The sequence below is a fragment of the Macaca nemestrina genome, chromosome 1 (assembly GCF_043159975.1).
Source record: "Macaca nemestrina isolate mMacNem1 chromosome 1, mMacNem.hap1, whole genome shotgun sequence".
Taxonomy (NCBI): domain Eukaryota; kingdom Metazoa; phylum Chordata; class Mammalia; order Primates; family Cercopithecidae; genus Macaca; species Macaca nemestrina.
In genome coordinates, this window is record NC_092125.1 from 134605737 (window position 1) to 134621453 (window position 15717).

Sequence of the window (15717 nt, forward strand, 5' to 3'; positions counted from 1 at the left end):
ACTCCTGACATGGAGGACATTTCTGATGTTTTCAGTGGACGGTAAATTGTGAAACTTACAGTTCAATTCTGTTTATCTCATTTCTGAATAATTAACATTTTTAATTTAAAAATTTAAGTTCAAAACGTAATGTTCATTTGAATTCTCACATTATATTTATCTAGGTACCAACACATAATAAATTTGAATTACTCATGAGAAATTAATTTATTCCTTTTTCCATATTTTTTAAATTTGAAACTCGAAACGTCCTATATTATGTAAGAACTAAAGTGAGACATTTTTATTTTCCAAAGATAAGTATTAAGGCAAAATTACGTGTCAAGTGATGATCCTTCTTCCTTTCCCACTCACCAAAGCTATTATTTCATGCCTTTTATTTTCTTCTTAAATTTCTAATGCTGACAGCCTATCCTTTTCCTTGCCTAAAAAAGTCTGTAATTGCTATCACATTTCAAGAAAAAAATTTGAAACTATCTGATGGGAACTTAATCATCTTCCACAGCAGATGTGTTGATGCCAACCTTCTTCCCTTGTTAAAAGGAAATACATTTCCTTCCTCTTACGAAAGACTAGTCTCTTGTACCATGCTCCTGCTCTCAAGCCCTCTCATTGTCTTGCTGGCGTTCCCATGGCATAAATTTGCTAGGTTTGACATAAATATCACAGACTAGGTTACTGAAACAATGAAAATTTATTTCCTCACAGTTCTGGAGGGTAGAAATTGGAAATCAATGTGTTGGCAGGGTTGATTTCATTCTGAGGCTTCTCCCCTTTGCTTGTAGATGGTCATCTTTGTCTTCTCCCTTTGTCTTCACATAGTCTTTCCTCTGAGCCTGTGTCTGAATTTCGTCTTCTTATGAGGACACCAGTCATCTTGATTAGGCACTACCCTAAAGATCTCATGTTAATTTAATTACCTCTTTAAAAACTTCATCTTCAAATATGATATATTCTGAGGGTTAAGACTGGGGGTTAAAACTTCAACTTACAGGCTGGGCATGGTGGTTCATGCCTGTAATCCCAGCACTTTGAGAGACCGAGGTGAGAATATCACTTGAGGTCAGGAGTTCGAGACCAGCCTGGCCAACATGGTGAAACCCTGTCTCCACTAACAATACAAAAATTAGCCGGGCATGGTTGGGGGGAACCTGTAATCCCAGCTACTTGGGAGTCTGAGGTTGGAGAATCACTGAAACTCAGGAGGCAGAGGTTGCAATGAGCCAAGATCACACCATTGCACTTCAGCCTGGGCATGTTGCCATTTTAAGATGGAGCAAAACTCCATCTTAAAAAAACGAGAAACAAAAAACCTTTGACTTATGCATTTGGAGAGGACACAATCCAGCCCGGAGCAATCAGTTAGGGCCTTTTCTTTCTACATTATCGAGCTTATTTTTTCTTTATCTCTCACAACTGTGTCATTACCCAAAGCATAAAGCATGCTGTAGAAGTTCCTATTCTAAAAAATCACCCTTTGACTCCACACTCCACTCCAGCTATTGCTTTATTCCTTTGCTCTCATTTAAGCCATGTTAGTGGCATCTCTTATACATGCTGTGCACATCTTCTCACCACACTTTCACGTCTCCACCTTCTCCAATGTGTCTTCTGCCAATTTGATTTTATAAAATTAAACATAGTTGATGACTCCTTCAGTCTTGATACAGTTACCTACCTTGACATCCATGACATCTGCAAAGACATTTTGGTTATTCACCATCCATGCCTTCTTTCCCCCATCAAGTAGCAGATTTGAGTTGGGGTAGGATTGAGCCCACCCCAATTTTAGCATTGGGTCTTTACTGGACACCTTGCCCTTGCCCACATTGATTGGTTCAATACCAAGTATGGATCTGAGATTTATGTCAGTCAGCTCATAGCATTCACCTGATCACTCTGGTGGGAATGTTTTTTCATTGAATTTTTGTTTCCTTGAATGGGCTCTTCTTTCTCCTTTGGAAGGAAATGAGGAAGCAAGTAGTTCTGTGTTTTGCTAATATCCATCTTGTGATAAAAATGACACTATCCTGGGGAAAAGCTACCATCTGGAAGAAAACAATGATGAAAGAATTTCAGAGAGACAGAAACAGAATCCTGAGGGACTCATGTCTGAAGCTTTTTAAATCTCTGTACTTCTCACTGAAGAGAGCTAGTAATCCCTTTTGTTGTTGGTTAGATTGAGTTAAGTTTTCCATTCCTTGGAACTGAAAGCATGTTAAATGAGTCAACACCTACTTGGCTGGTCTTCCTCCCATCTATCTCTCTCTTCATGTCTCTTTCTCTGTCACAGTATTCATCTTCTCACCTAAATATTTTAGTTTCAGTTTTCCAGGACATGGTTTTGGGCCTTATACCTTTTTTCCAAACACTGAGGTTATATGAAGTAGGGCACATAGTCCACACTGAGAGAGAGATTATGTGTGGAGCAGGCCCCAGGAGACAGTCAGGGAAGACCACAAGATGAGAGGAAGGGCTTCAGGAGACCCGCTTCTGTGAGGGACACACTATCTCACAGCAATCAATATCTTTGTCTTGTCTGTGTAAGAGGAATACAAATGAAAAGACAGCTACAAAATATTAAATTCTGGCCATATTTTATATGTCATGATACAATTTCATTTTGTTTTGAATTTTTAACAAAGAAACAACATGATAAAATATATGTATTTTAAAAATTTTAAAAGTAAAAAATAAAAGTAAATTTAAAAAAATAGAACTTGCCCTGTGAAGACAAAACAAAACACACAAACAAAAGACAAGCAAGCAAACAAACAAACAAACAAAAATACTCTCATAGCTATGGTGAGAAGAGCTCATTGAAGAGGCAAGAGAGTGAGAGAGAGTCTCAAGTAGGGAGGATAGCCCAGGAAGAGATAATGGTGACATTGTTGAGGGGATGCACATGTCAGCACAATTCAAACCATTGGCCATGGCCTACAACTTCCTGAATGGTAAGAACCCTGACAACCCTTCCAATTTAACTCTGTTCCCCTTCCCCTTGCTCATTTTGCCCTAGCTACATTGCTCTTCTTTCAGTTTCTAACAATTACAGAGCTCTATCATCACCTTAAAATGTTTTCTAAGTGAAATCAATCGTGAACATCTTGTCTGAGTTAACCACTCCTCTACCCATTATCCTCTATCACTTTATCCTATTTGTTTTCTACATAGTTGTTATCACAACTGTGTAATTATTTGAGTCAGCATTTGTTTACTTATTTATTGTCTATTTCCTACTACTGAATTTGGAGAGGAGGAGTCCATGAGGAAACAGACACATCTCCTTTGCTTACCACTATATATCCAATATCTAGTAAAGTGCCTGGCAAATAGGAAATACTCATTAGATATTTATTGCATGAATGATTGACTGAGTATAATTATCTAAAGGAGTTTCTTTAATATCATTATACTGTCTTTTCAGTAGTGAATCAAAAGCAATTTCCAATCAAGTTTTGAATTCCAAATCTGTGGTTGAACAACCAAAAGTTTCAAATTTTGGCTTACAATTTAAAATTTTTAAAAAAACTCTCTCTCTATCTATATCTATATGTATATCTATATATATCTATAGATATCTCTATATATATCTATATATATCTATAGATATCTCTCTATATATCTATAGATATATCTATATATCTGTCTACATGGGTGTGTGTGTGTGTGTGTATATATATATATATATATATATATATATAGAGAGAGAGAGAGAGAGAGAGAGGGAGAGATTGAAAGAGAAAGAGAGACAGGGTTTTACTATGTTGCCCAGGTTGGTCTTGAACTCCTGGCCTCAAGCAATCTTCCTACTTCAGTCTCCTGAATAAGATTTTGCTTATGCTTAACTTGGTTTCTGGTGCATTCATGAGACACCTTAGAAGTACATAATTTAATTACAAATACTTAATTTAATTCTTAACAGAATCTTGAAGGTCCAATGTCAAAAACTTCTCAAATTAAAATTTGGAAAGTTATATAGGCTTTGATTTTTCATTGTTAAGATGGCAAATTTAAGACTTAGAGATACCATTTTAGGTTTTATTCAAGTTGTTATGAAGGAGATAAAACATTTCAAAATATCTATATGGTAGCACTTAGTATGTTTTCTGTTGAAAGTAAAAGAAAACCCAATGAACACACAAATAATAAAGGGGAGTTAGGTCTGTTAACTCAAAAGTGTAGTAGTTCTCGTTATAAATAAACTTAACAATTCTTGATGAATTAGTCGGTCAGCCATGAAACACAGTCAATCAAATAATACATCAAATTATTAACTCTATTATGTGAACCACATTAAAATTTTTCCTGAGGAAGGCCTCCAAATCTCTGGAACCACAATGACATTTGTTACATCAGCCTCGTTTACCTTAAGTCAGCATTGTCCAGTATGTTCGACAGAGCAGCAGTTTCTCAGGAGGTCTCATGAGAAAGAGATCCACGGCCGAATGCATCTTGGGGCTGGAGTGGTTAAGCTACATGGGCTTCAGAGGTGGAGAGTCTCGCTTAGAATCCTGACTCAGTCACAGTCATATTACTTACAGTCTCTAGGTTTCATTTTCCTCCCACACAAATGAGGCTGAATAGAACTAACTTAATGGAAGAGTAAAGACTAAATGAGATAAACAGCGAAACCTGTTTCTTATGGAATTCCAACTATATGCCAGGCACTTCTCTGATAACGTTATGTGTTTTATCTCGTTTAACTCTAGCCACAGCCCTAAGGATGAGTATGTTATTATGCTCAATTTTACAGATGAGGAAATTGAGGCAAACAAATGTTAAATAACTGCCTAACATCACGCAGCTAATAAGCAGCAGAGTCAGGATTTCATTTTATTTGCAATGCCTGTTAACATACTAGCTTTAGGAAATATTACTGTTATAAATGCACGTGTGGAGGTAAAGAAGCAAAGCAAACCATCTTAGTAGTCAAGTGCTTCCAAGATATAAATCAGAGCCAGCCTCAGGGAGAGCTGAATCAAGGGTTCATAACTATCTAGGATATGACAAGAATCATATTAGCTCAATAGCCGTGACCACTGTCCTCTTGTGGGCTCTTAAAAGTGTGTATATTTGCTACCTGCTGCTTACTCAAGATGGATCTCAATTTCAAAATTTCTAAAACAGAATATCTGTTTGGGACAGTTTGCCACTTTATAATATCAAGACAGTTTCTCATTAGCTGAATCAAGAGGATGACCTTCTTTTTGTCAATCCTATTCTTCCTATCCACTGTTTACCTTGGGCAAAAATCACTGCCCTTACCAGCAATAGCCTGAGAAACCAGATTACATGACCCAAATCTTGACGCTTTTGTTTGGAAAAAATGACCTGTGGATTATCTTTTGAGAAGGAGGCCTAGATGTGGCAGGCACTTATGTTTCATAAAATATTTAGTGCTAAGCTTAAAAATTTGTTTGGTTAACATTCAAATTAGCATATATATAGGTATTAAAATCTATCACTAATAATATTCATTATATTTATATATATTAAAAGAAAAATCAATATTACTTACTTCTTCTTTTTTGAGATGAGGTCTCTGTCACTCAGCCTGGAGTGCAGTGGTATGATCCCAGCTCACTGCAACCTCTGCCTCTGGGGCTTAAGCAATACTCCTAACTCAGCCTCCTGAGTAGACGGGACTACAGGTGTAGTCCACCACCACACCCAGCTAATTTTTTGTATTTTTGGTAGCAATGGGGTTTCACCATATTGCCCAGGCTGATCTCGGACTCCTGAACTCAAGCAATCCACCCACCACGACATCCCAAAGTGCTGGAATTACAGGTGTCAGTCACTGTGCCTGGCCAATATTACTTACTTCTAAACTAATTCATTTTTCAACAAATATTTATTGAACATCGAATACTTGATAGATTGCTGTTTTAATGCCAAAGTTACTGCAACAAACAAAGTCATGAAGTCCCTACCTTCATGCAACTTCCATTTTAGTGGCCGGAATTAGATTATTTGAAAGAACAAATGTATAGTATATCAGGTAGTGATATGGGTATAAAAATAAAAATAAAACTGGGTAAGGAAGTTAGAGAATGCCAGGAGTGGGGAAAGTTACTAATTTTTTTTTTTGTAATAGTAGGTTGAGGTCCTTCTATTTTATATAGTACGGCCTGATAAGGTGATATTTGAGCAAAGACCAAAAAGAAGGGAAGCTAAATAAGCTGAAGAAGAGCATTCCAGGTGGAAGGAACAGTAAATGGAAAGGCCCTGAGACACCACAATTCTTGACATGTTTATGGTGGTGAGCAAGGGGAAGAGCCATAAAGATAAGGTCAAAGGGGTGGCTAGGAGTCACATCGCTAAGGCTTTTGCAAGTGATTGTAAGGTTTTGGTTTTTAAACTGAGGAGGACAGAAAAACGTTGGGAAATCCATTGAGCCAAAAAAATCTCTCTTACATTTTGCAAGAATTACTCTGGTTGCTGTCTGGAAAGCAGACTTTAGGAGGGCAAGATAGAAGTAGGGATACCAGAAAAGAGGCTATTACAATAATCCAGGCAACAGAAAAGGGTGGTTTGGACCAAGGTAGAAGCAGTGGTACAGTTAGATAAATCCTGCAGATTTAACCAACTGGATTTTCCATCCAATTAAACATTAGGCCTTGGGTCATGTAATCCTGCTTTCAGGCTACAAGTAGTTGACCCAAGGATTTATATCCAAGGTGGAGGAGGATATAAGAAACAATAGAGTTGTCATAAAACAGGCCAATCTCTTTTAATTTCATTATGAACAGACTAAGGAGAAACCAAGGAATGACTCCAAAATATTTGGCATAAGCATTTAGAAGAATATCATAGTTACTTACTGAGATGATAAAATTCTCATTATCAGTACATACGGATATTAGGAGCACAAATTTGTATGTTAAATTTGAGAAGCCTATTAGATATCCAAATGGGGATATCCAAATGGGGATATCCAAATAGGTGGTTAGATGTTGTGACTTGAGTTTCAAATAAAGTCTAGGCAGGAGATTAAAAAACTGAAAGTCATTGTTATATAAATGGCATTTAAAGCGATGAGATTTAGCAAGCTCACCTACTGTGTAAAAGACAGAGAAGAAATCTAAAGATTGAGCCTTGGCATTCCAATGTTTAGAGTTTGAGGAGATGAAGAAGAACGAGCAAAAGTGGTTCAGAAACAGCAACCAGTGAGTTAAGAGATAATAATTTTTAAAATTTATAAATTTCAAACACAGAATGTGCACACGAGGATAACTAATCACCATGCTGAAATTATGCAATATTTAATATTGAAATCAAGTATTTAAAACAAGTATTTTAGTTTCATAGAAGAAGAAATTTATTTTATCTGTATCTTTACTTCTGTAAAAGTAGAAACATGTTGGTTATTTTGAAAAAGTTAGTAAAAATGTGATAAGCATTTTTTAAGGCAAATAAAATGAGTCTTTCAGATAAACTAATATTAAAATACACGTCTAAAATAAATTCTGCAATTAAATAAACTAAAAAATCTTTCAAATAATATAATAGTAACATAAAAAATAATAAGACCTGCCAAATTTCACTCTCTTGAAAGAAACTTAAGGCTGTCAAACTTTTCTCTTCAGTATGTCCGTTAAGCAGAAATATACCAGCAGTTTTAGGTTTGCAGGTTTTTAAATTTTGGTGTTACCTAGAAGCATTATCAAAATGATAATGGAAACAACAAAGAAAGCATAATTGCAATCTCATAGAAAATGCATTTGCTTTGCATGGTCACTTACAAAGATAGCTGTATGTCTTTTATTTAAACATAAAACATTAGAAATATTTTATCCCAGAAGAAGTAAAATTGGGATACATTTTGATGTCCGAGCTGGAAGATTTTTAGGCGTGCAGGGCAACATTTTAATCTTTTCTTAAGTTTTAGAGCTAATATAATATATACCCAGATGTGAATACACTGTCATTCACTGTACTCATGCTCTTTTAGTGTGTCATTCCCTTTTTTCAATTTTACCCAATATATGGATACCAGATTGTAATATTCTAAATGTTTTGAGATTCTGAGGTGCTTATTAAATTGAAATACCCTGTGTTTGCCTTTGAAGAAAGTGCATTTTGTTTATTATCTAATGTGTAAATACATTCTGTGCCATTGTAGACATAAAATTAAGTAAATCTTAGAACCTCAAGGAAATCACTATTTATTGGGAAAGATGTATGGATTTACTGTATAATATGAAATGTGATACTAGTAATAAAATCCTACCATTTTTAAGTTTTATGGGGACAGGAACTTTGATGATATATTCATCTCCTAGCACAATGCCTGGAACTCAGTACAATTTTTGAATGCATTCACAAATGGTTCTGCCTGGTGGCATTGGAGAAAGTGGAGGTGTCAGCTGGTTTCTGAAACATGAGGGTGTTTTCAAAAAATGGAGAAAAGGGAATGGTGGAATCCAGGCAGGGAAAAATTATGCACAAGGACACCAAAGTTTGAAAATGCAGAGCCTCTTTGGAGAGCTTTGAGTATAGCATAGGTTTGTGCACAATGGAAAGAGACAAGGAAGTGACTATTGACAGATTGTCAATGGCCTGGCATGCCCTGTTTTATGAAGTTTGGCTATATACTCCAGCTGTCAAAAGATTTCTTAATAACATTAAAATTTTGCTTATACTAACCATCCTGACCAAAATATTCAAAAATTTACCATGATTTTTGGTTCAAGATAATCATCTTGAATGCACACATTTGCATGCAAAAGAGTACTAGAGGGGGGATAGAATTAAAATTTTGTCTGATGGATAGTCTGATGGACAGAATTTCAATTCTATCCCCCTGCTAGTTGGATAGACTACCCATCAGACAAAATTTCAATTCTATCCCCTGCTAGTTGGCTCCTACTATGGACTGCATGTCTGTGTCCCACCTAATCCGTATATTCAACCCTAACTCTTAACAGGATGGTATTAACAGGTAGGGACTTTGGGAGGTAATTGGGCTTAGAGGAGGTCATGAGGATGAAGCCCCCATAATGGGATTTGTGTCTAAGAAGGCTAGAATTTTCTCTCTCTCTGCCATGAGAGGATACAAAAGAAGACAGTCATCAGTAACCCAGGAAGAGTGCCCTTTCCAGACACTGGATCTTCTAGCAACTTGATCTTGGACTTTCTGGACATCAGGACTGTGAAAAATAGATGTCTATTGTTTAAGACACCCAGTCTGTGGTGTTAAAGCCTGAGCTAACAAAGACAGGTCCTCATTATTCCTTCTTTTTCCTCTATTTCTTTTTTTGTATCATTGCTGAATGAGCCTGGAAGACCAGCAATTAACCATTGGCAAAATATTAAGGTCTTTTCTCCAAAGAAGTAAGGAACTGCTAGGGAGAAATATAGATTCCTGGGTGAATGAATGTCAGTGCCCTAGGATATTGCATTCCTTCCTTTTTCTGGCATGTGTATCCACCTTTTTTGAACTTAAGACTAGCATCCTACTGATCATAATGTGAATGTTAACAAGCCCAGTTCACAAATACAGAGCTCTAGGATAGATATCTTATTCATGAGAGGAAGTATGAAGTATAGAGTTAACTTAGATAGCTTGAGATTGCTATCACTAGATAGTCCTGATTGCAAATTTGGCCCTTGCTGGGGTCTGGGAACATGGCTCTCAGAATGTTTCAGGTCAGCTGTCAACTGATATGGGTGGTTCATTGTGCCTAGACTTTAGGAACAATATGATTTATGCTAAACACTTGCTTTTGTTTTATGTGAGTCTAGAATTTTGGAACATGCTACCCAGAGTGTGCTTATCTAACCAGCCTCCAATAAAAACCTTGGGTACTAAGTCTCTGTTGAATTTCCCTGGCACACAAAACTTAGCATTTGTGGTCCTAAGTCATTTCTGGAGAAATTAAATGTGTCCCATGTGACTTCTGAGGACTCTTGGAAACCTGTACCTGATCTCCACCAGACTTTCCCTTATGGGCCTTTCCTTTTGCTGATTTTGCTTTGTACGTTTTCACATTTTACAATCAACCATACTGTGAGTATATTGTATATCGAGTCCTGTGCAACCTTCTAGTGAATCACTGAACCTGGGCATGGTGTTAGAAACTCTTAAAACAGGGTCCTAGTAGAAAAGAATAGGCCTACAAATAGAATCCACATCAGCTATTTAGGAAAACCAACTAAGTCCTCTAGCTTAAAAAATAAACTCATCCAATATGAAATAAGAAGTGGAATAGCATAACAGAGAAGTAGAATGCATACTAGCAGATCACTCAATAAAAACATCTAGATAATCCAGAGAAAAATAAGAAAGAATATGAAAATAAAAACGAAACAAGTCAACAATTACTATAATTTACTTGAGAAATATTTGACTATATATAACCAAAAAATTATTCAAAACAGGTAAACTAGAAGGGAGAAGAAAGCTCTTAAAAATTAAACATATAGAGATTTGAAGGCAAGATGGCCAAACAGGAACAGCTCTGGTCTGCAGCTCCCAGCGAGATTGAGGCAGAAGGCGGGTGATTTCTGCATTTCCAACTGAGGTACCCAGTTCATCTCACTGGGACTGGTTGGACAGAGGGTGAAACCCAAGGAGGGTGAGCCGAAGCAGGGTAAGGCATTGCCTCACCTGGGAAGCACAAAGGGTCAGGGAACTCCCTCTCCTAGACAAGGAAAGCCATTAGGGACTGTACCATGCACTCCAGCCCAGATACCGCACTTCTCCCATAGCCTTCACAACCTGCAGACCAGAAGATCCCCTCAGGTGCCTAAACCATGAGGGCCCTGGGTTTCCAGCACAAAAACTAGGAGGCTGTTTGGGCAGACACCGAGCTAGCCACAAGAGTTTTTGTTCATACCCCACTGGTGCCTGGAATGCCAGGGAGACAGGACCGTTCACTCCCCTGGAAAGGGGGCTGAAGCCAGGGAGCCAAGTCATCTGGCTCGGCAGGTCCCACCCCCATGGAGCCCAGCAAGCTAAGATCCAGTGGCTTGAAATTCTCCTACCAACACAGCAGTCTTAACTTGACCTGGGAGTTGGAGCTTGATGCGGGGAGGGGCATCCACGATTGCTGAGGCTGGAGTAAGCAGTTTTACCCTCAAAGTGTAAACAAAGCCTCCAGGAAGTTCGAACTGGGTGGAGCCCACCACAACTGAGCAAGGCCGCAGTGGCCTGACTATCTCTCTAAATTCCCTCCTCTCTGGGCAGGGCATCTCTGAAAAAAAAAAAGCAGCAGCCCCAGTCAGGGACTTATAGATAAAAACCCCACCTCCCTGGGACAGAGCACCTGAGGGAAGGGGTGGCTGTGGGTGCAGCTTCAGCAGACTTAAACATTCCTACCTGGCAGCTCTGAATGGAGCAGTGGATCTCCCTGCACAGTGTTTGAGCTCTGATAAGGAACAGACTGCCTCCTGAAGTGGCTCCCTGACACTCGTGTATTCTGACTGGGAGATGCCTCCCAGTAGGGGCCAACAGACACCTTTTACAACAGGAGAGATCTGGCTGGCATCTGGCAGGTGCCCCTCTGGGACAAAGCTTCCAGAGGAAGGAACAGGCAGCAACCTTTGCTGGTCTGCAGCCTCTGCTGGTAATACCCTGGCAAACAGGGTCTGGAATGGACCGCCAACAAACTCCAGCAGACCTGCAGCAGAGGGGCCTGACTGTTAGAAGGAAAACTGACAAGCAGAAAGGAATAGCATTAACACTAACAAAAAGGACGTCCACTCAGAGACCCCATCGCAAGGTCACCAGCTTCAAAGATGAAAGGTAGAAAAATCCATGAGATGGGGAGAAACCAGCACAAAAAGGCTGAGAATTCTAAAAACCAGAACACTTCTTCTCTTCCAAAGGAACACAACTCCTCACCAGAAAGGGAACAAAACTGGATGGGAATGAGTTTGATGAATTGACAGAAGTAGGCTTCAGAAGGTGGGCAATAACAAACTCCTCTGAGCTAAAGGAGCGTGTTCTAACCCAATGCAAACAACCTAAGAACCTTGAAAAAAGGTTAGATGAATTGCTAACTAGAAAACCTGGTTAGAGAAGAACACAAATGACCTGATGAAGCTGAAAAACACAGCATGAGAACATCGTGAAGTGAAGTACACAAGTATCAATGGTCGAATTGATCAAGCAGAAGAAAGGATATCAGAGATTGAAGATTAACTCAATGAAATAAAGCAAGAAGACAAGATTAGAGAAAAAACAGTGAAAAGAAACTGACAAAGCCTCCAAGAAATATGGGACTATGTGAAAAGACCAAATCTATGTTTGTTTGGTGTACCTGAAAGTGACGGGCAGAATGGAACCAAGTTGGAAAATACTATTCAGGATATTATCCAGGAGAACTTCCCTAACCTAGCAAGGCAGGTCAACATTCAAATTCAGGGAATACAGAGCACACCACAAAGATACTCCTCAAGAAGAGCAACTCCAAGACACAAAATCATCAGATTTACCAAGGCTGCAATGAAGGAAAAAATGTTAAGGGCAGCCAGAGAGAAATGTCAGGTTACTCACAAAGGGAAGCCCACCAGACTAACAGTGGATCTCTTGGCAGAAACCCTACAAGCCAGAAGACAGTGGGGGCCTATATTCAACTTCTTAAAGAAAAGAATTTTCAACCCGGAATTTCATATCCAGCCAAACTAAGCTTCATAAGCAAAGGAGAAACAAAATCCTTTACAGACAAGAAAATGCTGAGAGATTTTGTCACCACCAGGCCTGCCCTACAAGAGCTCTTGAAGAAAGCACTAAACATGGAAAGAAACAACTGGTACCAGCCACTGCAAAAACATACCTAATTGTAAAGACCATTGACACTATGAAGAAACTGCATCAATTATTGGGCAAAATAACCAGCAAGTATCATAATGGCAGGCTCAAATTAACATGTAACAATATTAACCTTAAATGTAAATGGGCTAAATGCCCCAATTAAAAGACACAGACTGGCAAATTGGATAAAGAGTCAAGACCCATTGGTGTGCTGTATTCAGGAGACCCATCTCAAGTGCAAAGACACACATAGGCTCAAAATAAAGGGACGGAGGACTATTTACCAAGCAAATGGAAAGCAAAAAAAAGCAGGGGTTGCAATCCTAGTCGCCTATAAAACAGACTTTAAATCAATAAAGATCAAAAGAGACAAAGAAGGGCATTACATTATGGTAAAGGGATCAATGAAACAAGAAGAGCTAACTATGCTAAATATATATGCAGCCAACACAGGAGCACCCAGGTTCATACAGCAAGTTCTTAGAAACCTGCGAAGAGACTTAGACTCCCACACAATAATAGTGGAAGAATTTTACGCCCTGCTGTCAATATTAGTGGATGAATGAGACAGAAACTTAACAAGAATATCCAGGATGTGAACTCAGCTTTGGACCAAGTGGACCTAATAGACATCTGCAAAACTCTCTACCCCAAATCCTCAGAATATATATTCTTCTAAGCACCACATCACACTTATTCTAAAACTGACCACATAATTGGAAGTAAAAACACTCCTCAGCAAATGCAAAAGAGTGGAAATCATAACAAACAGTCTCTCAGACCACAGTGCAATAAAATTAGAACTCAGGATTAAGAAACTCACTCAAAACCACACAACTATATGGCAACTGAACAACCTGCTCCTGAATAACTGCTGGTAAATAATGAAATGAAGGCAGAAATAAAGATGTTCTTTGAAAACGATGAGAACAAAGACACAACATACCAGAATCTCAGGGACACATTTAAAGAAGTGTGCAGAGGTAAATTTATAGCACTAAATGCCCACAAGAGAAAGCAGGAAAGATCTAAAATTGACACCCTCATATCACAATTAAAAGAACTAGAGAAGCAAGAGCAAACAAATTCAAAAGCTAGCAGAAGGCAAGAAATAACTAAGATCAGAGCAGAACTGAAGGAGATAGAGATACGAAAAACCCTTCAAACAAATCAGTGAATCCAAGAGGTGGTTTTCTAAAAAGATCAACAAAATATATCGACCACTAGCCAGACTAATAAAGAAGAAAAGAGAGAAGAATCAAATAGATGCAATTAAAAAACGAAAAAGGGGATGTCACCATTGATCCTACAGAAATACAAACTACCATCAGAGAAAACTATAAATACCTCTATGCAAATAAACTAGAAAACCTAGAAGAAATATATAAACTCCTGGACACACACACCCTCCCGAGATTAAACCAAGAAGAAGTCGAATCCCTAAATAGACCAATAACAAGTTCTGATATTGAGGCAGCAATTAATAGCCTACCAGCCAAAAAGTGTCCAGGACCAGACAGATTCACAGCCAAATTCTGCCAGAGGTACAAAGAAGAGCTGTTACCATTCCTTCTGAAACTATTCCAAACAATAGAAAAAGAGAGACTCCTCACTAACTCATTTTATGAGGCCAGCATCATCCCGATACCAAAACCTGACAGAGAAACAATGAAAAAAGAAAATTTTAGGCTAAAATCCCTAATGAACATCGATGCAAAAGTCCTCAATAAAATACTGACAAACTGAATCCACCAGCACATCAACAATCTTATCCACCATGATCAAGTTTACTTCATCCCTGGGATGCATGGCTGGTTCAACATGCACAAATCAATAAATGTAATCCATCACATAAACAGAACCAATGACAAAAACAACATGATTATCTCAATAGATGCAGAAAAGGCCTTTGACAAAATTCAACAGCCCTTCATGCTAAAAACTCTCAATAAACTAGGCATTGATGGAACGTATCTCAAAATAATAAGAGCTATTTATGACAAACCCACAGCCAATATCATACTGAATGGGCAAAAGCTGGAAGCACTCCCTTTGAAAACCAGCACAAGACAAGGATGCCCTCTCTCATCACTCCTATACCACATAGTATTGGAATTATTCACCAGGACAATCAGGCAAGAGAAAGAAATAAAGGGTATTCAATGAGGAAAAGAGGAAGTCAAATTGTCTCTGTTTGCAAATGACATGATTGTATATTTAGAAAACCCCATCGTCTCAGCCCAAAATCTCCTTAAGCTGATACACAACTTCTCAGGATAAAAAATCAATGTGCAAAAATCACAAGCATTCCTATACACCAATAACAAACAGACTGCCAAATCATGAGTGAACTCCCATTCACAATTGCTATAAAGAGAACAAAATACCTAGGAATACAGATAACAAGGGATGTGAAGGACCTTTCAAGGAGATCTACAAACCACTGCTCAAGAAAATAAGAGAGGATGCAAAGAAATGGAAAAACATTCCATGCTTATGGATAGGAAGAATCAATATCAAGAAAATAGCCATACTACCCAAAGTAATTTGTAGATTCAATGCTATCCCCATCAAATTACCACTGACTTTCTTTACAGAATTGGAAAAAAAAACTACTTTAAATTTCATAAGGAACCAAAAGAGAGCCTGCATAGCCAAGACAATCCTAAGCAAAAAGAACAAAGCTGGAGGCATCATGCTACCTTACTTCAAACTTTACTACAAGGCTACAGTAACCAAAACAGCATCGTACTGGTACCAAAACAGATATCTAGACCAAGGAACAGAACAGAGGCCTCAGAAATAATGCCATACATCTACAACCATCTGATCTTTGACAAACCTGATAAAAACAAACAATAGGATTCCTGATTTAATAATAGTGTTGGGAAAACTGGTTAACCATATGTAGAAAGCTGAAACTGGATCCCTTCCTTAGACCTTATACAAAAATC